The sequence below is a fragment of the Podarcis melisellensis genome (assembly GCF_964234715.1).
Source record: "Podarcis melisellensis genome assembly, chromosome: 1".
Taxonomy (NCBI): domain Eukaryota; kingdom Metazoa; phylum Chordata; class Lepidosauria; order Squamata; family Lacertidae; genus Podarcis; species Podarcis melisellensis.
In genome coordinates this window covers 77,080,744-77,106,453 of record NC_138528.1, presented here as the reverse complement: position 1 = coordinate 77,106,453, position 25,710 = coordinate 77,080,744, and positions in this window count along the sequence as shown.

Below are 25,710 nucleotides of genomic sequence, written 5' to 3'. Positions count from 1 at the left end.
CTTAGAGGTACCATTGAGGGAACATTGGCGCCTCATGATGGTAGAAGAAGAGGAGGGAATTGTCCCTGATGAACTCCTCAATGAGGTAAACCCTGAAGTGTGGGCAGAGGACAACCCCCCCGGCATGGCCAAAAATATACCTCCAATAATTGTAAAGCCAAAGCCATTTGCCAACCCAGTAGCTGTGAACCAATATCCTATCCCGAGGGCGGCAGCAGAGGGAGTATGGACCCATCTAGCTCGGCTTCTTCAGTATGGCATTCTGAAACCATGCCAGTCACAGTGGAACACCCCCTTACTCCCTGTAAAGAAGGAGGGAGGAGCATACAGACCAGTCCAGGATTTGAGGCTGGTGAATCAGGCCGTGGAAACGCTCCATCCAAATGTGCCAAACCCATACACATTATTGAGCCTTATTCCACCAACAGCTCAGTGCTTCACAGTGCTGGATTTAAAAGATGCATTTTTCTGCTGCAGATTAGCAGAAGAAAGTCAGCCTTTATTCGCATTTCAATGGACTGACCCAGGGACTGGCACTAAGGTTCGATACACCTGGACTAGGCTCCCACAGGGGTTCAAGAATTCCCCAACCCTTTTTGGGGTGGCATTGGCCTCAGATTTGGCTAACTTCCCCACCTCCCCAACCAGGGTCTTATTGCAGTACTCAGATGACCTTTTATTGGCGTGTTTGGACAAAACAACATGCATGAAAGCCACCAAGGACTTGTTAAACCACCTGGCTGAGGCTGGATACCGGGTATCCAAGAAAAAGGCGCAGATATGTCAACCAACTGTAAAATACCTTGGTTTTGACATCTCTCACCAACAGCGAACTCTAAGGGAGGAAAGAAAACAGGCTATTATCCAAATACCAGAGCCAAAAAACCGCAGGGAGCTCCGTGGTTTTCTGGGATCCGCAGGGTTCTGTAGGATATGGATACCTAACTACAGCAGCATTGCTCGGCCCCTGCATGAGTCAACTAGGGGAACAGAGAAGGATCCTTTTATATGGGGCAGGGAACAGCAGCAGGCTTTTCAGGATCTCAAAGTGGCATTACAACAAGCCCCAGCGCTTGGCATCCCAAACCCCGAGAAGCCTTTTACCCTGTTCATAGATGAAGACCAGGGGGTAGCCAAGGGAGTTTTATGCCAGAAACTGGGCAATTGGCAGCAACCCGTTGCATACTTGTCAGAGAGGCTAACCTCAACAGAACAAGGGTTGCCCCCCTGTATGAGAGCGGTTGTGGCAGTGGCCACCCTACTCACAAAGGCAGATAAATTCACGTTCGGACAAGACACCACTTGTGTGACTCCACACGCAGTCCCAGCCTTACTTGACATGAAAGGCACCTATTTCCTATCACAAGCAAAAATGAGGAAGTGCCAGATGTTGTTATTACATCCACGCCTGAAGTTTCAGGTTACCACAGCCCTTAACCCAGCTACCTTATTACCGGTAGGAGAAGGTGAGGGACCGACCCATGATTGTGTAGAGGTCATGGATGAAGTGTATTCCAGCAGGCCTGACCTGAAGGATGAGGCAAACCCACATTGGCCTTCATGGTTTTTGGATGGAAGCAGCTTTGTTGAGGCTGGACAGCGAAAGGCAGGATATGCAGTAGTAGCCCTTGAAAACAACGTGGTTGAGGCCAGTTCACTCCCACTGGGAACCTCAGCCCAACTGGCTGAAATAACGGCACTTACCAGGGCCCTGTGTCTAGCAAAAGGGGAAAAGATCAATATTTATACTGACTCAAAGTACGCTTTCCTCACCCTGCATGCCCACGGGGCACTGTGGAAGGAAAGAGGTCTGCTCACCTCCAGAGGGGGTCAAGTGGCGCACCCTCAGGCGCTCTTAGACCTTCTGGACGCTGTCTGGGAACCTGAAGCAGTGGCAGTGATACACTGTTATGGACACAAAACTGGACCTAGTGAAGAGGCCAGGGGAAACCGCCTGGCTGACCGGGTAGCAAAGGAAGCAGCCCGGGGTTCATCCCCAACACCTTTCATTGGGGCCCTGGTACCAGAAGAAATTCTGGATAGCACCTTGAAACCAAGGTACTCTGCCCATGAGGTGGCTACCGCAGACGCTGAGGAGCTAAGGCTCTCTAAAGAAGGATGGTATCTCACCCCTGATGACCGGATATGGATCCCAGGATCATTATCCCGGCAAGTAATTCAGCGGTACCATGAGTCCACCCATGTGGGACCTGATGCCACGACCAAGCAGCTGGAAAAGTGTTTTTATGTGGCCAACCTTTACCAACTGGCTGCCCAAGCTTCCAGGAAATGCATGTTGTGCCAAAGGAACAACCCTAGAACTGGACACTTGGCTCCACCAGGAGTTCAGCACAGTGGGATGGCACCCATGGAGGACCTTGTTGTGGACTTTACTGAATTACCTCGATGTGGATTGTATCATTATTTGCTTGTGGCAGTATGTACGTACACAGGATGGGTTGAGGCATGGCCCACTAAGACTGAGCGGTCATCTGAAGTCACTAGATGTCTGCTGCGGGAAATCATTCCCCGCTATGGTTTGCCCCGCTCTATAGGATCAGATAATGGCCCAGCGTTCGTGCATTCAGTTTTGCAGGAATTAGCAAAAATAATGCAAATAAACTGGAAATTACATACTGCATATAGACCCCAAAGTTCTGGGAAGGTGGAAAGAATGAATAGGACTTTGAAAAATCAACTGTCCAAATTGACCCAAGAAACAGGGTCTAATTGGGTGTCCATGTTGCCCTTGGCTTTGCTTAGAGTCCGTAGTCTCCCATCGAAACGTACTCACTTGTCACCCTTTGAAGTGATGTTTGGAAGACCGGTTCCTTATGTGCGCATGCTTTCACCTATCCCTGTTCAAGATGTGGAGTTGAATAATTATGTACAGTCACTCTCCCAAGTTTTTCTCTCTCTCAATAGGTGGGCCCAAGCTCGGACTCCTTGCATTTTAGTCGAGTCCTTGCACCAGTTCAACCCAGGTGATGAAGTGTGGGTAAAAGACTGGGCCCAAATCCCGCTGCAACCGTGCTGGAAGGGACCCTACACTGTTCTCCTCTCTACACCCACTGCTGTGAAGGTTGCTGGCGTTACCCCTTGGGTCCACCACTCTCGAGTGAAGAAAGTAGTCTCTGATTGGACTGTGTCCCCACATCCCGAGGACCCCCTCCGGCTGACCATCTTCAGGCGCCCAGCGGACGACCGCTCTGCTGGTATCACTCCGGACCTCTAGGCACGGCTGGAGAAGTGGATAGGAGGAGCGCCCGCCGGCAGCGCTCCCAACGTACCTGCAGTTCGAGTAACACCACCTGATAATGTTTTAAATTCCGAAAGAACTCTAGTGTGTATTATTTGGTGTGAGGAAGAGCCCGTGGGTATTTTGACACCAAGTGCCACCTACTCTTGTGGGTGTGTGGTAATCTACCAACCTTGGGCTCCTTCCCCGTGGGGCTTGTGTTTGCCCTCCACCCACCAAGGATATAGTCACCCCGCAGGACTAGAAGGGTTCTATTTGCATACTATAGGTTTTGATCCTTGGAGGTTTCCACGACCCCTTTTATCCTGATCGCCCTGAACGCCCAGGCAGGCCAAATCCTTCCCCAGACCCTTATCATGATTAAGGAATGGTGGGAGGAACCTTGGAACCATCGGGCATGGTGGATAGGGGTGACATGTACTGCCTTGATTATATGGATGCTGTTATATTTCTGTTGGCACGAACGCCATAGGTTTTCTGGAAGGAAGCGATCCCCCTCCATCCCCTTGATGATCCTTCTCCTATTTATGGTGGGAGAATCCACTCCCAAGGCCAAATGCTTCCAGGCCTTAAATCGTAATAGCATTTTCCCCACACATGAAATGAGAAGACAGGGGGCTCAGAGTCTCTATAACAAGTGGCTTCAATTGGCAGAAATAGTAGCCCATGAAGCAAATAAAACTGCTTGTCTTGTTTGTACCCTTGGACCCTTTGATGGAGGAGGAGGAATGCCCATGCTCCCCGTACCCCTCAATCGTTCTCAGATCCAATATACGTATAGTCCATCCCGCCCAACTCCTTATTGGAACCATTCAACTCCTTTACGAGTTTATAGGGTCTCTGGATGGTTCTGTACTAATAAAACCCGAAATGCCGTTTACAACCATACGAGGTTTTTAGGACGGTCATCATGTAATTGTACATGTGGTCCTTTGGACATCTCTGAATGTGGCGGGGCTTGTACTAACCTTGCACTCCTGGAGGGAGATTCTCGAGCCAGCTGGGCCTCTTCTCAGCGCGGCAGTAATATTTATTGGATTTGTGGGACAAAAGCTTATCACCTCTATCCACGGAACGGATATGGTGTCTGCTTTCCAGCATTTCTTGTACCTCCAATGTGGATACCCTCTTCCCCATCCCATCGTAACCGCCGCTCTGTTGATATCTCCAACATCGCGGGGGGTAGTAAACAAACCTGGGGAAAGGACGAATGGCCACCTGAACGCATAATTGCCCACTATGACCCTGCCTCCTGGAATCCCGATGAGTGGGTGACAGGAGCCCGAGAACCCATTTACAATCTCAATCGCATCATCCGGCTCCAGGCAGTGGTGGAAATCATAGCCAATGCCACGGCCACTGCCCTCCGCCTCGTGGCCACCCAGTTAGATGAAACCCGCACTGCCCTTCTCCAATTACGCTTGGGAATGGACTTTATTTTGGCCAAGCAAGGAGGATTTTGTGCGGCCCTCAACCTGACTGGTGGAGCATGTTGTTTTAACATTTCAGATCATGGCGAAGCCATCCGTAATTTGGCTGCTAGCATTGAAAAAGTAGCCCATGTTCCTGTACAAACTTGGGAAGGATGGGATATGTCCTGGCTAGACAATTTCCTCCCAACAGGGTGGCTCCGGGGGCTCTTTGCTATGCTTATGGGACCTTTGCTAATTTTGCTTTTGCTATGCTTTTGTATGCCCTGCTTGGTCCAATGCTTGCAAAATATGATGCAAAAAATGATGTCCCGAATGATGGGACCCCGTGTGATTGCCCTCATGCGAGAGTATAGGCCTATCCCTGCGAACGAACCTATGGATTAGGTTGTTCAGAAGAAGAGGAGGGAAATGAAGGGAGTGGGCAGGGGGGGTGCATTGACAGTTGGAAGGCAACGCCCGGAGAGCAGGAGGAGAAATGCATCTGGAGCAAATAAGATATGCAGGTTTGACTGATAAGCGAAAGGAGTGCACTGCCAAAATGCTCTGGCAACACCCAATGAGGCCATAAGGCAAAGGGGGGAATATGATGATACGTTACTGGTGGTGGGGTGGTTGGGAGGTGCTGCTAGGGTATAAAAACTGCTTGCTTACGTGTTTTAGACGCCCCAGCCTTTGGAAATAATTCCGCTGGTGGTCTCTGCGCAGATCACAATAAACTTTTTCTCCGAAGGAACTGAATCCCTGGTGCTTCTTTGTCACCTCTGTGTCCTGGGTAAGCGGGCAAATGGATCCCAAGTAATTAAGGCTTCAGTTGGACTAGATGAACTTCACAGTCCCTTCCAGCTCTACAGTTCTATAATTCGCTGATTCTTTTATGTGCGCTTACATTCACAACTCTCATCTCATTCCCTCTTTCTCTCTGTGTCTCATAGCTGCTGCACTCTTTTCACTTTGGTACCGTCAACCATTCCTCTACTCATTCTTTCTGTCACATGGCCTCCTTTCAAACCACCATCTGAATTTGGTGTCCCACAACAAGCAAACAGGATAGTTTAGCTGGAAACATGACAACTGCAATTATGAGACTTATAAACAAACAAGGCATAATAAGAAAAGGATACACACTCAGTCATGGTTGTAACCATAGCAATGAGTTCCACAGGCCCATTTGGTGGACTCATTTTAAATAACCTCTCTCCTAGATCAAATGGCATCTTCAGATTTAATCAAGTCAGTATAAAAAAACACACCCGCTGAACCACTGTCGCAGCTACAATTCCTTTTAAGAAATATGAGGCAATCTTTTTTTCCCCTCTTGCCAACCAGTGTGCTGGAACAATATGTCTCAAAACTGTCTGAGTGTTGCTCCTCATTCTGAGTAGCTGTTTCTTCAGAAACAGGAATAAGGTCCTCTTGTAATCCAAAGTTCAAAGAAAAGACAGCACTCTAGGAGTCACAGAATCATTCTTCAAAGTTCTAGCAAGGTTTTAAAAAAGCACAATCAAGACTTCTGTGGGGCAAGTTTATTCTTGGACCAACCCTTAGCACTACCACATTTTCAAAAAAAACTTGTATGAATGAACATTTGCTGTAATGCAAAAATGCAATTAGGTATGACTTGGGAAAACATGGCTAGAAAAGCAGGTTCTGCTTGTCCTGTAAGATTTCACACCTGCTTGCTTTTTTACATACTGATAGCTGAGAAGGCATTTCAAGCAGTGCAATATGGTACATGTCTACTCAGAAGTTTCATTGTTTTCCCATGAAGCTTGCTCTGACTGAGCTAAGTATTATGGGATTCCAACTGAATAGAGTTTCCTCCAACAGTAGCTTTGTTGATGATTGACATTCCTTCTTCAAAGTGCACTGATCACCCACTCACAAACCACATATTTTGGAAGTGGTCCTCATTCTGACCAGAAAGCATTTGGAATAGGCAAAAAGAGGGTTCTGTGCACTAGCCCTTTTTTACTGCTGCACACCACCCCAATCTCTGAGCAGTGTGAGGTTCCAGGTGCTTACCAGGGTTCATGCCTCCTTTGAAATGAAGGATAGTGGAGACTGTAGTGTCTTTATGATAGACAGTTTATTTACACATATATACAACCTGAGCCTACAATAGAGGGGGGTCACAGCATTATCACCCCGTGGGTATTATTATTATTATTATTATTTCAATTTATATACCACCTGGAGGTATTGCTTCTCCCGTAGCCACAGACTTGGATTCAAGCAGAAATCAGGCATGGCTATAACTCACAGGCTTCAGCCTGCTTCTTCTTCCAGCTTCTAGCTTACACACCCCCCCCCCTCAGCTCTGACTGTTGTCTTTTCTAACTAACTACCTGTGAGCTGAGGGAGTGGGGCCCACCCATTTGCCATATGGCACAAAGCCACTTCCCTTGTTACTTTAACAACCCATATTTAGAGGGCCATTATCAAGAAGCATGTCTGGCTGTCCTGACAATTCGAATCCTTCCTTAGATGTTAACCCTTGCTGGAGCCAAGAATTAGAAGGGTCTTGGCATACAGCCTACTCCCCCAAGTCATAACATTACATTTGCAAGGATTTAAAGAACGGTAGCTTTAAACCCTTGCAAAATGAAAATTCCTCTTTAATGAAGTACTTCCTGTTTTCCAGCTACTGTGGCTCATCACAGTAAAACATGAATGTGCTCTAAGTGGTACCTAATGCTTTTGAAAACATCCTCAGCCTGTTCTAGTGTATACCGAAGAGTCCTTTTAAAATCCTGATTCTGCTCCCAAAATAATTCAGCTTGATTAGCTAATGTCTATAGCATCTGTATGGGGGAAAGGTCATAGCTCAGTGGCAGAGCATCTACTTTGCATGCAGAAGGTCCCAATCCTCGGTATCTCCAGATGGAGCTGGGAAAGACTTCTGCCTCAAACCCCAGAGAGCCACTGTTAGTCACTGTAGAGTCGACCAAGCACCCCCAAACTTGGCCCTCCAGCTGTTTTGGGACTACAACTCCCATCATCCCTAGCTAACAGGACCAGTGGTCAGGGATGATGGGAATTGTAGTCCCAAAACAGCTGGAGGGCCAAGTTTGGGGGTGCCTGCTGTAGACAATACTGACTCAGTGGACTGGTGGTCTGGCTCAGTATAAGTCATATTCCTGTGTTTCTATCTGTACATTAATGGAAAGGACGCTTTACCCAACACTTTCTCTTCTAGAGGTCTAAGATAAGGAATATTCAGATACACACACTGAAATACACAAGGAGGGTCACAATGGGAGGGCGCAGTGGATTAGCACTGCAGATGTGTGCAGCAGCTGCTCCCCCCCAACACAGCTCCCCTCACATGTTCATCATCACCCCACGCCATCTCTGCTCCCTATTAATCAAAGTTTGGAATTATTTTCACCAACACAACAGTGGGGAGATTGGTCAGCTTCAGTTCCAGCCAAGGGCATTGCTAAGCACTTACAGGATTTGAAGCACAAGAATCATGGCTCAGAATTGCATAAAATTTGCATATGCTCACTTATCTGAACAGATGCCTCTGGACATAGTAAGATGGCAGGTAGCTGCCCATAGCTTCTCTATAAGCAAAGTAAATAAAAACAACAGTAAGGCTACACTCACAGCATACATCTAATGCACTATGGTACCACTTTAGCCAGTCGTGGTTTCCCCAAAGAATTATGGGAGCTGTCGTTTGTTAAGAGTGCTGAGAGTTGTTAGGAGACCACTATTCCCTTCCTAAAGTTCCCAAAGTTCCAGTGATTGCTTTAAATGTATGAGGTGAATGTGGCCTAGGTCTTTAAAAAGTGAGGGAAAGCACAGGAGATCTGAGACCTGGCACCAAAGACACTAGGCTCAACCCCCCCCCCCCGGCTATTCAGTGTGAATGCTGCTGCAGTGGACTTGTAGGGAAGGAAAGTACGTGGCTGCCAATTCATGTTGGCTGTATAAAATTGTGGACCATGCGAGCCTGTCTTGGGCACTTGATTATGCTCCATGAGCAGATCTTGCAACATGTACTTTCTCCAAAAATTACAGCTAGGTCTGAGGAGGTCTAAGAGGAGAACCAGATGTTTCTGGGTTAGTTTCAGAGTTTAATTTTCCAAATGAGAGGTGCCAGGCTTCAGGCCTGTCTGGAAATCAAGCCCTTTGCTGTTTTGAAAGCCGTTACCCATAATTCCTGAGCAGGTGGTGCTGGTGACTGTGATTCTCAATGACAAGGGAAAGGCAACTCATGCTCCAAGGCACATTCTCATTACTTTACCTGTTACAGGGCTAAGCATTTGTATGGGAGAACAGTTTCCAGAGCTAAGCTCTAATGAGCTCTGCTGGATTTATTGCCACCTATTCTCTTTTTCCTTTATTTTGAGTTTGAGCAACCTCTCCGTCACACAAGTACTTGGATGGGACTAATATGTAGCGACAAGAGTTAAATACCCACACGAAAGCTGCATGGAATCATGCAGTACATAATGCTGCAAATGGCTTCAGGAGGCATAATTTACATTTGCCTCCATAGACTTTTTAAGATTGAAAGCAATCTGTTTCCACCATTGGAATAAAATGCTACTCTGATTCTTGTTTGGTGCCCTGTTAGCAACTAGAGTTGCTAGAGGGTTTCTGCAAGGCTCTCCCCACAAAGCCCTGCAGCTAAGGACTCAGTGAAGCTTGCTAACATTTTGACTTGGTAGGGCTGCCATTTTTTAAACCTTTTTTACCATCATAACAGGACTTGTATGGCACTGACTTAGGAAAGTCTGTCATTAAACATGTATAGGGGGCCATTGTCTCCTCTGTCCCTAAAAAGTCAATTATTCCCTGCACATTAATGGGCAGGGAAAGAGCTTTCATATAAAGAGCCCAAATATGATTGTCAGACAAGAGTGACTCCATACCTCTTAATTTGAAATTAAGCCATACCACATGACATATGTTTTTGAATTCATGTATTATTTACACCAGAGGTTTTCAACCTTTTTGGATCCTCAGCTCCCTTGACCAACTACCTTCTTTCTGCGGCACCCCTGTGGGGCACAGGAGCCCAGTTGTGTCACCCCTTGCCTGCAGAGCTGGCAGCCTCTCACCCTTTTTCAAACACCCTCCCTCTCCCCTCTCCTTGGGAGTCCAGGCAGTCGCTGCTGCTGTCCCTGGTCTCTGAGCTCCTCACCCCCACGCCAAAGAGAGGTGCCTCCTCACACTGCCCTACAGAGGCCTGGGAAGCACCCCCTGGCCAGCTGCAGAGGGAGGGAAGGAAAGAGGGACAGAGGCCAGTGATCGCCGCAGCACCCCTGACCATCATTCAAGGCACCACAGGGTGTCACTGAATGAAAACCACTGGTTTACACCTACACATCCATAGCAAAAAAACTAAACACAAAACATATTTAAAAGTAATGAAAACTTGCTTCCAATTGTATAGTTTTTCTCCTTCCAAATAACAGTTTAACGATTCATTATCCTAAACATTTCCCCCCTAAATTAAAAGAAAAAAGTGTTCCAGCCAATAGACAAAAATGATTGTGCATTCAAGCTATATCCCCTGTTAGATCTTGTGTCACCTGCCCTGCCTCGTCCAGCAGCTGCTGCAGCTTTTAATAAATGAATGTAGGGAAATGCTTATTACAGAGTTTGTTGCAACACATACACAAGCCATCCACCATTGCAAAAGCAAAATGATTAAGTGAAAAACAGATATTTATTATAGAAAGAGACTCGCTGTTGCTTGCTTGTTCACTCTCACTAGCAAGGTCACCAAAAAATACTAAACTAAACAAATGAACAGCTCCTCAGATTAGGAGCTGGCCTTCAGGGAAACAGCTCAGTGTATGATTCTGATATGCTAATCCTACCACATAAGGTTGTTTCTGAAGCAGCTCTAACTCCTTCCCTATCTGCTATAGTAGTTGTTCTGGACAGGGCTCCTAGCAACAGATGGAACAAGAGCTTTCCTACTAGGGCTGACTCTTAGGCAGCCCAATCTGTCACTTTTTTCTGCTTAGAGACACATGGGCAGGACCTCTTTGCCATAGCTGTACTTTTGGAATTAGGATTAGCCGAGTAGTAGAGAGATCTGATCGCCCAGAGAACAGACAGTTGAAAGAAATGCCTCTGTAAATATAAAATGTATACACTCCTGAGTATTTAGATATGAGCAACAGTGAATGGAGAGGGGGGACTCTAGTTGTGTGTCTTTCTCTTACCATAACCAGAACCTTCACATCTCCAGTTTGGAGAAAGGGCACTCAAACAGGATCATGAATCTGCCATTCCTCATTTTGCAAGCTGAACCATGGCAAATATCAAACTAGTTTGCCTGGGAGATTTTTGCTCCACTAGATTCACCTGACCAGGTAAGAAGCTGCTGCCACTGAACGTCTGTGAAAATCAGCCCACCAGTACGAAATCTGCCCAAAGCGGAATGACCCAAAATCATGCTTCAGAATGAAAAGCCCAGTCAGAGAAATGGAGGTGTCCAGCTACAGGTCCACCTCACTGCTGAAAGACCTGATGTTGCCCCTGAGCACCTTTTATAGGGTAGATAAATATTAGTCAAGTCTGATGTGAAATTTAACCACATGCCGACAGTCTGTCAACAACTGTGGATGGAAAAGATGGCCTATATATGTACATATTTTAACAGAGAACACCCTAAGCGGAAAATATATGGAAAAATGTTTTGGCAGTGTCCTCCTATAATATGTCTCTATTTATTTTATTTTGCCTCGGCACTGAACAGCTTGACATTACTTATGCTTAATCATGCTGATGAGAGATAGAATCAAGTGTGCTGGGAGGATGGCATGCAAGCTGTTCCCAGCCTGGGTGTTGCAATAAACACAGAATACTGGCTCCAGCCCCACTCCCCTTTCCACTATACTTTTAGTGCATGCGGCAATTAAAACAGCATATTGCATGTGCCTCTTAATTACGGCAGAGGAGCCCCAGGCCTCTGTCTCTGCTACACAGAGTCTTTGCTGGATGGGTCTGCAATTATTTTTGGTCCCTTGTCAGTTCTCACTCTGCTACAGAGGAAACGATGGATTTGCAGGAGTTTAAAAATCAGATGTGTTCATGCAAAAGAAACCTTCAGTTGGGCAGGTTTATAAAGGCCCTTAGATCAGAGTGAACAACTATATATATTCACAAATTATCAGTGAAATATGACTGAATCTAGACGTTAAGATGAGTGCTCCTCAAGCTGTTGTCCCTGTGCCATTTGTGTTCAGTTGCATGCTTGTGAATTATATTGGTGCACCATTCTGTAGTTTAGCCATCCAGCTGTTATCATGGCAGACCACCCCAATCTCTGAATGGTGCAAGATTCCAGGGGTTCCAGCTGCTTATCTGGGGTTCAGTTTCCTCAGAATGAGGGACTGTGCGGACGGTGATGTCTTTATGATATATGGTTTATTTACACATATATACAGCCTAAGCCTACAAATGGGGGGGGGGGTTCACAACATTAACACCCAAAGAGGGTCTTGCTTCTCCCATAGCCACAGCCCTGGATTCCACTGGAAATCAAGCATGGTTCTGTTTCCCAGCTGCTCAGCCTGCAGCCTTGCAACTCCCAACTCTGCCCTTTTGTCTTTCTAACTCCCATCTGCACAGGGCCACTTCCTTGGTTACTTTAATGGCCCATATTTAGACTATTACCTCACCAGGAAGCTAGCCTGGCTATTCCAGGAATTGAATCTATGCTGGATCCAGGAATTAGAAGGGGGCTCAGACACACTGTACATCTTACTCCACTCTCAGCTCATAACAATATGTTCAGTACATGGATGCATCCTCCTTTGTTGACGCTCACAGCTGTATTCAAAGATAAAATCCCAGTTTCAGGCAATATAGCTTCCAAGGACATTTAAGAAATGTAAAGAATTGGTTGTGTTTCTTCAGTACATCTGCTGCCATCAAGACAGAGCTTGAGTGAAGAGCAGGTGAGAAGTCATTTCCATGACAGTGCTGTCTTGAGTACATAATAGAAGAGATGCCTTGTTAGATCAGCTCAAAGGTTTGTTTAGTTTCTTTCGCAGTGTCCAATTCCAAATGTGTGTGGAAAGCCCACAAGCAATATATGTTGCTGTTTTTCTTTTAATTCTTATCATTCTCTTATTTTTCTGTTTATATTATTGTTGTTAGCTGCTCTGAGGATCAGAGAAGAACTGACAGCAACAATAACATGAACCACATGACTAGGATACTGTTATATCCCACCTTTCCTCCATGGAGCTCAAGCAGTCGTTCATTTCCCTGTGTTCTGTCTTCACAACAACCCTATAAAGTAGGATAGGCTGAAAGAGTGTGATTGACCCAGGTTTTCTGGCTAATTGAGTGTTTGAACCCTGGTATCCTAAGTCCTAGTCTGGTATAATAATAATAATAATAATAATAATAATAATAATAATAATAATAATTTATAGCCTGCCCATCTTGCTGGATTTCCCCAGCTACTCTGGGCGGCTTCCAACAAAATATTAAAATACAATTAAATATTAATTAAATATTAAAAGCTTCCCTAATCAGGGCTGTCTTCAGATGTCTTCTAAAAGTCTGGTAGTTGTTTTTCTCTTTGACATCTGGTGGGAGGGCGTTCCACAGGGTGGGTGCCACTAGGGTGAGAAGGCCCTCTGCCTGGTTCCCTGTAACTGGCTTCTCGCAGTGAGGGAATCGCCAGAAGGCCCTCGGCGCTGGACCTCAGTGTCCGGGCAGAACAATGGGGGTGGAGACGCTCCTTCAGATATACTGGACCGAGGTCCGAGGCCATTTAGGGCTTTAAAGGTCAGCACCAACGCTTTGAATTGTGCTCGGAAACGTACTAACCACTCTACACCACGATGGCTAAAACAAAGGAGAAAATAACTTCCGCTTACACTGTGTTCTTACCTAATGAAACACATTGACGCTGTTTTGTTGCCAGAATAGCCAAAATAACTTGATTGAAATTGTTCTTTCCTTCCCCAATGTGCGTAAGGGGTCTGGGCTGATGCTAGCTAAACTGAAGGTAATTAATCACAACACTTCCTACAGGTGCAATCCCTCCATTGCCCTTTAGTCCTCTGTCAGGCAACTGCTTGCAGTAATTATTGGCTATGGTTGAACTGTCACAAATCATTTGGATGCTGCATTGTTTCTGGCAGAAATGTGGGGGCTGTCTAGCTAATAAGCAATACAGATACTTCCCTTGTTATCTCTGACTCTTTTTAAACTGAGCCATTCAGTGTATGTGCCATCATATACATCTGCTCGTGTACACACACATACAGTACTGTATGCTGTACAGTTTCAAAGGGAGTCAGACTGCATTGGTGTTAAAATGAAGCCTTTGATGTACCCCAGTGTTGACCTATGAAGTCATAGGCCAATGGATTTCTTGCTTGCTATTCACTGCTCTGTCTGCCTTGCTTTAGGTAATGCCTTAGGAAAATGGTTTAACTCTAGTCATTGAGCATCTTCTTTGCTCAGTCATAACTGGATACGTAATACATGCTATATTTGAACAGTCCAGTAATTCATCAAGTCAAAATCCTAGCTGAGAGATCATTATCACATTACAAATATTTTACCCTCTTCTTCTTTCCTCCCTTCTCTTCCTCATGACAACCTTGTATTGTTCCCATTTTGCAGTGGCTTCCTGACCCCTCCTGGTTACACTACACTATGAATACATATGAAGAAGAAGAAGAAGAAGAAGAAGAAGAAGAAGAAGAAGAAGAAGAAGAAGAAGAAGAAGAAGGGCTCTTTCTACCAATCAGGGCAATAGCCACTGCAGCAGCAGTACTGGGAAGTGACTGGATAAACTGGTCCATGCAAGGAAACATTTCAATGTTGTCACAACACCTCAGACTCATTCCTGTAGCATGAAGAAATTGATTGCAGGCAAAGTTGATACCAGCTCTGTGCCTTATACATGGCCGCTATGGATGGAGCTACTTACTGGTGTGGGAGTTAGGCTCTGAGTTCAGGTGCCTGGGCCAGATAGCTTATCTCCTCTGCTGAGAGGTACTTCAGCTAGTTTTCCTTTTACTGTCTCCTCATAGCAACTGGAAGTAATGTAATCTTAATGTAGCTAAGGGGTAAAAAAATATGGTCATTTTCAAAACATAGAAATGCACTTCTTCTCCACCACATGAATTTATGCATCCTGTACAGAAAATGCAAAATTTACATGCATGTGACGTGTCAGTTGAGGCCCACAAAGTAAGAATTAAAGAGAACAAACCACATCGTGGAATGCTAAATGTGCAGTTCATAACCTAAACCCGTCCTGGAGCAGATACAAATACTAAGCAGCCGATAGGGCATTCAGAAACAGAACAATACTCAATCACATCAGAAACAATGGTATCTTGTATGGAGAGAGGGCCTGAGAAAAATAGCAGGTATGATTCCAAGGGGAAGTAGATGCTCCTCCAGTTTCAATCATGGTATATTAGATTTCCTATACTGTATAACATTTGAAGCATATAAGCATTTAAATCCTTGCTTTCCTAATTATACTGTGTTTTGTTAATTTGTCACCCCTTTGCTTTTCTAAGCTAGTCTTTATGGAGCTGCCCTGGAAACTGGTCATAACTAAACATTTCCCCCCAATTACAGTTTCTCAAAGCAATGTAGGAAATCAGAGCATGGGAAAGTAAAACTGGAATAAATTACGTTTTCACCTTTGTGAATGGAGTAACATGCTCTCGCTCATTCTGTGATCAGGGTTTTTTTAAAAAAAGTGTCAGTGGTTTGTTTGTAAAACAGCTCCCAATGAACCACATTGAAACTGTTAGCTGTTTAGAAAAAAAGAGAGTATTGCGTCATTATTCTCCTTCCCTGTAGACAATGGAGATCTTGAATGCATGTGAAATATTTCACTGCAACCTAAGTACTAGATCTACTGTGTCAGTTCTGTATCCCCTCCAGCTTCCTAGTATCTAAATGCCAGCAATGGAAAAAAAGAAACTGGTGTCCGCAAGAGTCAGATCTGACAGGCTGCCTTTCTGTAACTCGTTCCTGGCCTACAGCCACACTTCCATTGGCTCAAATCTTCTGATTCAATATCATATAAGCTAAGCAGAATCGGCCTGAGCACTGTTATGAGTTTAGACTGTTTACATTACTGTCAATGGGCAACCAGCCAGGGAGTTTAACAAAAGAACAGTAATGTTCCTTGAAGGCTGGAAAGGAGGTGATACTCTTTAGCTAGGGGGAGGGGGCAAAGAAACAGTTTGGAACCACAGTTTCCATTATAATTTAGAGATGGGGGTGGGGTGGGGGGGACAGAGAGATAAATATTTTAGTTGGACTTAGCTACAGGGAGTTTAGATCAGTACTATGTCAGAGTCAGTCTTACCATTAAGCAGGGTTAGACAGCTCCCCTCCGGTGGCAGGATTTGGGGAACTATTAAGCAGCAAGTTGCCAATTGTTCATCCATCTGTTGTTACATTTTTACCACAATCACAGGTTCCATTTTTGGCTGTTCTTTAGTACGGTACTTGGTATTAAAATTGTATTCAGAGTGTTTGGCTTTTGTGCACATTTGATTTGGGTTTCTGGACAAGATGGCTTTCTTTCTGTCTGAGTTTAAATTACAGCATTCCTAAGTGAACATTCGGGTAGAAACTAGCTAAACAAAGCGTTCGCATTCCCAAACTATTGTAATTTTGCATGATAAAAAGTGTGATGTTACTCAGCTGTCATGGAAAAAGGGAGACATATTCTCTCAAGGAAGAACTTCGGTTGCATGGAAATTGTGATTACCCAACAGAAATATACAAAATGGTGGGGGAAATGCCCTCCCCCCTCTGCCAGTTAATGGGCTCATTGTGACCATTTGTGCAGCTTGAAGTGTGGTTGCAAAGACATCACAGCCACCTTGTGGCTAATGCTATGACACCACAGAGACAAGCAATACAACTTGGCAGCCACACCCAAACTTCTCACCAAAACGGTAATTAAAATGACTGGCTACTCAAGAAAATTTTAAATAACGTCTTCAAGAGATGCCTGAAAGCCCAAAATAAGGATGCAATTTCTGTTTCCCAGCCTAGTCAGGACAGGACTCTGGTCAGAAATCCAGCACCCCACTCAGGAGAATGACCATGAAACCCCCAAATAAGGCCACACTAGCTTACCACATTTTGAAGTAATTGATATAATACGTATTACTATCTAAAAAGAGAGAGGTGGGCATTACCATCTGAAGGAAATGGTGGCATAAGCTCAGAGTCTGAAATGATCTAACTGCTCTACTGCCTCAGCCTATGGGTTACTGTTGCTGTTTGCATGTTGACTTATTTTTTATTTATATATTTTACAAATGCAGCATGGGGATTTGGCAAAAAAATATCCCAATCAAAATAAAAACCTGAGGTTTAAAAGTGGTTTTAAACATACAAGAAATTGTGTATTTTGAACTGGCTATTGAAGACCATCTAGGCAGCCTTCTGAGGGCTCAACCCCTCTGCCTTCCTTAGAGTCATAGGAGCCAGTGCCTAGGGGCCGAGGTCCTCGTCTCAAAATACTTGAGATGGCTGGGACCTCACAAAGTTGATGGGCATTGCCATTTAAATGGTGTGTGATAGATTATGCGTGGCAGAGCTTACCTGCCCCCCCCCATATTTTACTCAAGCTGGCCCCTCTACTTAGAGTTATAGTCAGGGGCATGCCTAGGGGTTGGCTTGGTTGGCCCCTCCAAGGGCCCAGGCCCAGTGGGGCTCAAAAATCACAAAAGAAAGATGAAGAGAGCTGTGATTGCCAAGGGCACAAGGGACTGGAGCGCCACCAATGCAACTCTTCGCCAAAGGTGCAAGGGAGCCTAGGTATGACTCTGGTGAGATTTTATGCCCCCTCAGCTGGTTCCCCTCACCTGGCACACAAGTCTCTAGCTTCCAGTGCACATAGTTAATGCACCTATAACACATGGTGATTATAGTTTTCCTTTCCAGATGCTTTGATTTTAAAAAGAGAGAATTACTCTAAGCATTGTTACTCTTTCCATTGATAACAAATTAAACTGTAGAAACCACTCAGTACACTAATCAACCCTTTTGGTGCTTCCTTCAAGTTACTCTCCGATTTGCAAGTTGCTAAATACATGAACTTAATACCTTTGACTTAGATATTGTTTGTGATGAGGGCTCAGTTCAGAAAAATGTTGTTTTGAAATGTAAAAGCTCTCAGGCATTCATAGCAAATCCACATCCTCCACTCCCTCTTCACCCATTATTCTGCCACCAAGTTCTCTTTCCAGTTCAGCCAGACCGCTATAAAGATGCACAGAAAGCCCATCTATTTCACTGGAAAGGAAATAATGTTGCTGGCAAGCATTCTCTTAAGGAAAATTCATGGGGTGTTTAGTTGGACCAAAAGTCTGTCCATCTGTACTGTTGAGGATACATTGGAGCCCCAGACACACACACTGAGGATTCAGGTAACTGCCAGAGACCAGGAATGTAAACAGAAAATTGCTCAACACATCCTAGTCTCTCCTTGTTGATACTACCCATAGCTTTCTCTCTGGTGAGGAATGAAAGAATAGCCCTGCCTCCATGCCTTGAAACTTCTTGTCTGCTGGGGGAAAAGTGAAGTTGATTCTCATATACAAATACGTTTGGGTGTGGGCTACTTCGATCGAATCTGAATGTGGAGGGAGTGGATTAATAGCTAAATAATGCTCAGATGTGGACATGCCCAAACCATGGTTCATATGTCTCTTATCAGCCTGTGTGGGCTGATGTGACAAGAAACACAAAAGGAAATGAAAAGCAGTGTGCATTTCCCTTCACTGAAGCAGGAGACAGACCCCCTGGTGTAGCAGCCAGTGTCTCATAATGAAAACGTGGCAAGGAAATGACTGCATGAAAGAAGTGATGACATTGGAAGACCTGCTTGCCAACCACCCCTTTCCTTTACTTATTGACAAAGCAGCAGCAGCAGAAAGCTTGTGGACTTCTCCAGATGAGCTGTTTATTGCGCATTCATTCCAATTTGCTTGCACAGAACTTACAGGGAGGTTATACATATGATGCCTGCTCTTTATTGAGCTTTCCCTCTGATTTGCTGGTGTGGAAGTTATACAACAATGAGCATTCATCTTGATTTCATCCTGAATGGTGTGTGCAGAAGTCATATATCATCCTGTCATCCTAATCGCAAAAAAAAACCCACTTTTTTTTTTTTAAAATAAATTTTTAAAAATCAGCAAGTGGATTTGCTGCACCAGTGTGCTTTAATCCACTTTATTTGTGCAAACCTACATTCTCTAAACCTAAAATGGTGCCAGTCTGGAGCAGACAGTGCCTTTTCATTTTTCGAGCTCCTTGCATTCAATTGGGATATGAGCCAATTTGTTTCCACTTTGGGGAGATCATTTCTAGGTCAGCCTGAGGACAGCCACGGGAGTATTTATCCATTCATCCATCTCTATATAGCAGTGAGGTGGTCTTCTTGAATGGATCATCCATTCCTTTTGCTTCGATGCACCCAGAGGAACCAGACCAGGAAACATCTTGTTTGCCCTAACTATTACATCAGAGCTGGACCACAGTTAGTTTTTGCAGTTTCCTTTGGGAGCTTGGAACATCAAGTCTGCAGAAATGTTTTCAGAGTAACTCATGAGGAAAACACTAGAGCCTATGACCTTTCATGGGGAGGATATCCTGATTAATTTAGAAGTAGGCTAGGACCTTCCTAATTCAAACTTCCTCGGGATTTTGATTGTTTTAAAATTCCTTCTCTGTGCAGAAGAAGTTTCTTGTCCATGAAAAGTCCCAGCAGGCACCTTGCCATGGCCTATGATGTCATCTCCGTAAGAAAAGAGAAGAAATGCTTGGAAAATAATGCTATGCATAGGAGCAGGAGAGAATGGAGTGAGGCAAGTTACTCACACATACATATGCACTCTCCTCCTCAGAGGTAAATTGTCATGACCCCTGAATTTACCAGTTATCTGGACACAGAGTCGGAAGCTGCAGGAACACCAGATGAGGTGCTGGATCAGATTCAGGGCTCAGAGCTGACTGCTGAAGATAAGAGACCATTGTGTCTTAGGCTGCTGGACAGGAGTCCCCAGAGGAACCTCCCAGACCACCCCAGCCTATAGGACCAGAGCCCAGACCCACATGCGCACTTTCTCCTAAGCCAGTGATGGCCCTGTTGTGGGACTACAATTCCCATAATCCCTGACCACTGGTCCTGTTAGCTAGGGATGATGGGAGTTGTAGTCCCAAAACAGCTAGAGGACCAAGTTTGGCCAACACTACCCTAAGCCCAAGGAACCAGATGCCTCCCACCACTCATCAGTCTGGTGGAAGCCCACCAGGAGGAAGGCAATGGAATGTAGCAGGAGTGCCTGCCTTCAGGCCAGAGAGCTGGCCCTTTAAGGCCCTGAAGTTCTCTACAAGTGGACGGGGGGGGGGGAGCCTGGAGGAGGTTGCCTGGAGATAAAGCCTTAAAAGGCCTCACACAGTTCCCAACCTTTGATGGAGCAAGTTGCTCACTCAGAGTTACATACCCTCCAACATTTTTCTGATGAAAATAGGGACGTCCCGTTCCATAATGATAATTTTACTATAACCCACACATCTTACTGGGGTTGCCCCAACACTCTGGGCAGCTTCCAATATATATAAAAACATAATAAAACATTAAATATTAACAAAACTTCCCTATACAGAATTGCCTTCAGACGGCTCGGGGTTGGATAACTCCATACCCTCCAACATTTCTCCCATGAAAATAGGGACATCCTAAGGAAAAGCTGGGCATTCCAGTATCAAATCAGAAACTGGCTTCTTTAAACCAGGGGCGTCCCTGGAAAATAGAGGCACTTGGAGGTTCAGGAGTTATCTATGATCTGGCAACCTTTGACCAGCCTCACTGCTTTCTCCGTGGGATCTGTCATTGGACCAGAACATGATATGAATTCTTGTAACGCAGAAGGGTTTCATTGATAGGCAGTATTCAGTAACCACATTCAGGAATCCTTCAAAAGCAAGTCGTAAGGGGTAGAGCCAGTGGGGATATTGTGGGTGAGGATGGTGTACATAGTCCTACTCCCTCTGTGCTTTTTTTAAAAAAACAAGCTATATTTTTATTCTTTTGTAGGTACAAACAATGAAATATTTACAGCCATTGGGAGAAATTTCAACACAGAATCTCACCCAAAACATACAAGCCAATGTTCTAAAGTTAGTGTTGTTGTTTTTTTTAAGTAGATCCCACAAGCCTAGCATTTGCCCTCCTTTGATTTAGAATGGTAAGTATAAGAATTAGAATGGTTAGTATGTCTGAAAAATGAGATTAGTAAAATATGTATTGATTGCTCAAACAAGTACGGTAAGCCATGCCATATACTAGAGGGCGGGGTATTTTTTTAAAAAAATACATATTTTAGGATCACTGGTTAGTCTGAAGAAAATTCCCATATGTGAGAAGGTTTCAGTTGGATCTGCGATGTAGAAACAACACATGTTAACTGAGGTTCTCCAAAAGGAAATAGTATAACTCTTATCACAGAGCCATACTGTTCCACATCCTGTTCTTGTCGCTTTCTACCTTTGCTTTCTTACAACCCTTTTTGCATTTAGACTACAGTCTCTATGGGAAGTGACAGCCTCCCACTCTCTTATTTTGTAAAGCTCAGATGCTTAAATTTAAAGATTTTTCTGTAAAACACAAGAAATGCAGGGAAAAGTCTACTTCTGATCATGGCTTGTCGCCCAGTCATCGGTCTATGGTGGGGCTGCCAGTTTTACCTACTTTTTCACGAACAGAAAAAATGTCAACAGCATCCTTAAAAACAAAACAAAAATAGACCTCCCTAGCCGACAAGTTCTGTCTGCATCCTGCAGCCAACAGCTAGAGGACTGTTGTTTAAAAACAAACTTGTCTTCAGGTAGGAAACACTCCTTACTTTCTTCTGACTGCAAAATTAAATCACTTGGCTGCTGTGCTCATGGGATTAGATCAGAGCAAACACAAGGTTCTCTTTATAACATGTTTAGGTTCTTAATACCAGTGTGTCAAGCCCATATAGACTAATGCACAGCTTCTATTGCCTTCTTTCTGCTTGTGTTACTGTAATTGGACTGGTGGCATTAGATATGGTGTGTTATGTGCCTTATAGAGGCATAGCTGTCAGCTTACCGATTTGAAAATAAGGGACCAGCAGCCAAAATAAGGGATCTGCAGCCTCACCTGTTTCAGGCACTCCAGTTTTCCTGTCCTCCTGCAGTCTGGTCAAACTCATGCTGGTAGCTTCGAGAACACTGTCCAACCAACTTTGTAACCAGAGGTTCAACTGAATAGAATCTGAATCACATGTACCACAAGGCCTATGCAGCCTCAACTTAAGATGGCTCCCCAGCCTGGCTTTGCACTGCAAAGTTTGCAGCAGCACGTGTAACAAAATGGCATCCAGCATTCAAAAAAACCCTCAGCTTGCATTAACTAGCCACACACAAGGCATGCAAGCTCCACCCCCCAGTCGTTCTTAGACTCCTTATTGGGTGAGCAACACAGCCAAGCAACACAGTTTGAGCCTCCCTCCTCCCTGGCCAGCAGGGAGGGAGGGAGAGGAGCTGCTTCCTTTGAAATTTAAGGGACATCATTTAAGGAACATTTAAGGGACATCTATCAATAATGGACAGCGGCGGGACATGGCACTGGAATAAGGGACTGTCCCTTCAAATAAGGGACATTTGACAGCTATGTATAGAGGCACCCTGGGTACTGTCCTTTACCTAGAAATAATGTATTATATTATGGCTAGTGCTTCAGTCTGTAATCATTCTAAATGGTAAATTAATAAACAAAAGTTATAATTGATATTTTTTTTAATCACCAAAGCGTTAAAGGCACAATTGCCAATTGTGAGACTCTTTTGGTTCCCATAATAAAAGCAAATACATTAGAAGTGGTTTTTCCTTCCAATAGTGAGAGGTAGATTTTGTAAGTTACCTTTCACCTTCTTCAGTATTCCAGAAATACACCTATATTGAAGTTTAGGTAATGTGCAGAGTTATTTATGATAAATTGAATTGAATTAGGTGGCAATCCTGTGCTCACATACTTCTGAGTAGATATGTGTAGGATTTCAGAGTTAATTCACTATAAAGGTAATGGTCAACTAAGCACTTTTAAAATAGTTGACAGACTTATGTCACAACAGACAGCATGAAGCTGTTGCACAATGTTTGTGTGTGTGTGATTTCTACTGTCATAATCATTTCCTGTTGGAATCGTGGTAAGTTTCCTTGAAGCATTTTATACAGCTTACCCAGAATGTATTCTAGTTCTGGACGTCCCTATCAAAAGGCAACACTATGAGATGAAGTCACTGTGCAATTAAAGGGGTGTGGTACAATCTTGCAGTGGGGATGGCTGTATGGCTGTTTTCTGCTTTTCAAAAATATTCAGGATATATCTGTGCTCCAGTACTGGGGGAGCTGAAGTGCACAACCTTCAAATAACCAAATAAAATAAAAGAACAAAAAGTCAGAAAGGGATAGCTTTAATAAGCAAGAGACGTAGCACCTTAAAGACTAACACATTTATTGCAGCACAAACATTTATGGACTCGAATCTACTTTCTCACATGCAAGGAGATGGCTCTGGATGTACAGCAGAGCACACATGCGCTGGAAGAGTAAAGAAATGCTGAGTGTCTAATTGAAATAAAATCTGTTACAAAAGGTTTTTTTTAATGCCACAAGCATTGGGCTAGGCAAGAGGATTGTGTAACATTTCACCATGCAGATGCAACTTGCTTGCTTTTATTTTTTACAATGCCTTTCTTCCTGTGTGAGCCCAGGGGGTCATACAACATAACAAAATACAATGCACATAGAAATGTTAAAAATCTAAGCATGCAGTGCTAAAGCCCTCGGCATGTACAACTAGAAAATCCAGAGCTGCTTCAGTTCTGTGTCAACATTCACTTCTCAAAAGCCTGGGCAACAAAATATACAGTATATTCAGTTGATGTCTGAAGGTCGTGACCGTAAGAGAACAACTACACTTCCAAAGGGGGAAAGTTCCACAACCACGGTGCTGCCACAGAGAAAGGCCTGTCCAAACCACTGCTCCATGGGGCATCCTCTTTTGAACATACCGGTATTCTCAGTTTCATTAGCAAATCAGTTCTGCTGCAAAACCACATCTGGGCTGATTTTGTTGTGAAACTCCCGGTTGTTGATGGGAAGATGGAATATCTGACACAAAGATTAAATCTCAGCAACCGTAGTAAAGGCTTCAATGAGCTCACCAAGTTTATTCAAAACTGTGATTTCAGACTGTGCAAGTGGTATTGGTTGCTACACTTTCCTTTTCCATCTCTTGACTCTGCAGCTGCGACTTGCAGACCTGCCCCAAATGGCCATCTTTTACCAAGAAAGCAACACAGACATGGGGTGGGTGGGAAGTCACCTGCAGCTCCAGTGAAGTTCTCTGACGTGGAAACAACCACTTTGTTTGATGATCTCAATATATCAGAGAATATGCATTTTTCCAGGTACAAAATATAGTGGATATATAGTGCTGGGAAAGTGCAACACACCAAGAACTGTTGTCTGGACAGTGTACAGTTGGTAACAGCTGCATGTTTTTTATTACTAAAATAGTAGCGACTATGAGCACAGACATAGCTTTCCTTTGTGTATGATTTGGATATTCATAGTACAGAAGTGGGAGTGGAAGGAGCTGGTGACGGTGATGGGCAGCCCTGCCTAGAAAACACATTACACTAACCGGTGGAAATGTGCCAGCACTAAGTTGGGAGGCATTATTTGCTTAGTCAAGGGACTGGACTTGCATCCGTTGCCAGACCGCAAATAGGCCTCCACTCAGCATACGTCCAGCTTTGTATCCTGCTTACTAGGGCCACACCCTGACTAGAGCACTGCACGATATGCAGCCATCTAGGGATCAGGCAATAAAAAGGAAACGAAAACTGAGCTCTGCGCTATACTTTGCACTGTTATTGAACTGTAATCCCTTGGTGAAAAGGCACAGGTCTGGTTGAAGTTTTTAATGGCACAGCAGAAAAGCAAAACCTCTAAGAAATGCATTGGCTTTCTTGTTGAATGAAAGACTGGATAATGCTTTTGTCATGTGGCAAGCACGCAGGTGCATACCCTAGGCTGGCATCAGAACTGGGTCAAGGCCACCCCTTCTGTCAGAATTCATGAGGATTCAGTCAATTACCATGGCCATGTAGGAATCACAACACATACAGAGACACAGTCGCTAGCTCGGGGCAACCAAGGTGGAGAGAAGCTGGAGGTTGGGAGAAGAGTTAGAGGCCAGGTAAGGCTGGGCAGTCGGGAAGGTGGAGAAGAATCCAGCCAGACATACACACTGGTCTGTTATTAGACTACACAGCTGTGGCCGAAATCATTTTCATCTCTGCTCTAATGTACTTTTTATTGTTTTCATGATTTTTGTGCTATTATTTGGCTGGCGTTTTATTGGATTTGTGATTTTATATAGTTTTGTCACCCAGAGAGCCTTGGTTGTGGAGCATCTAATAAATGTAATAAATAAAAATGACAGAAAAGACAACCAAAGACAGTTAGACATATCCTCAACTGAATAAAATCAAGAGGTTTATATGGGACTGGGGGTGGGGTGGGGGGGCTTGCCACAGCTCCCAGTTTGGCCCATGAGGCCACTTTCCACAAGCCCTGGCCACCTGCCCCACCACTGGTACCATAAGACATTAGGTGTGGGGCAGGCACAGCCACAGCTACAAAGGAACAATCAGATTTTTAGCTGAACAGGAGGGAAAGTCGAAAGCCACAGCGGACTAGGGAAGATAAGTTGCCACATGCTATGGCCTTGAGGCAGCAGGACTGCCAATTTCTAGAGATCATTCACTTCTCTAGTCTCCACAGCTTTTGTGTTACTCCTGAAAACTCAGCAAACCGTAGTGTATCCCTCACAAAACTATAACTTCCAGCACCTGTAAAAACTAACCTCTCAGTATATTCTCTGATGGGGCAGGGGAAAGTAATGTGCTTTAAATGTACGGTGTGTGTATC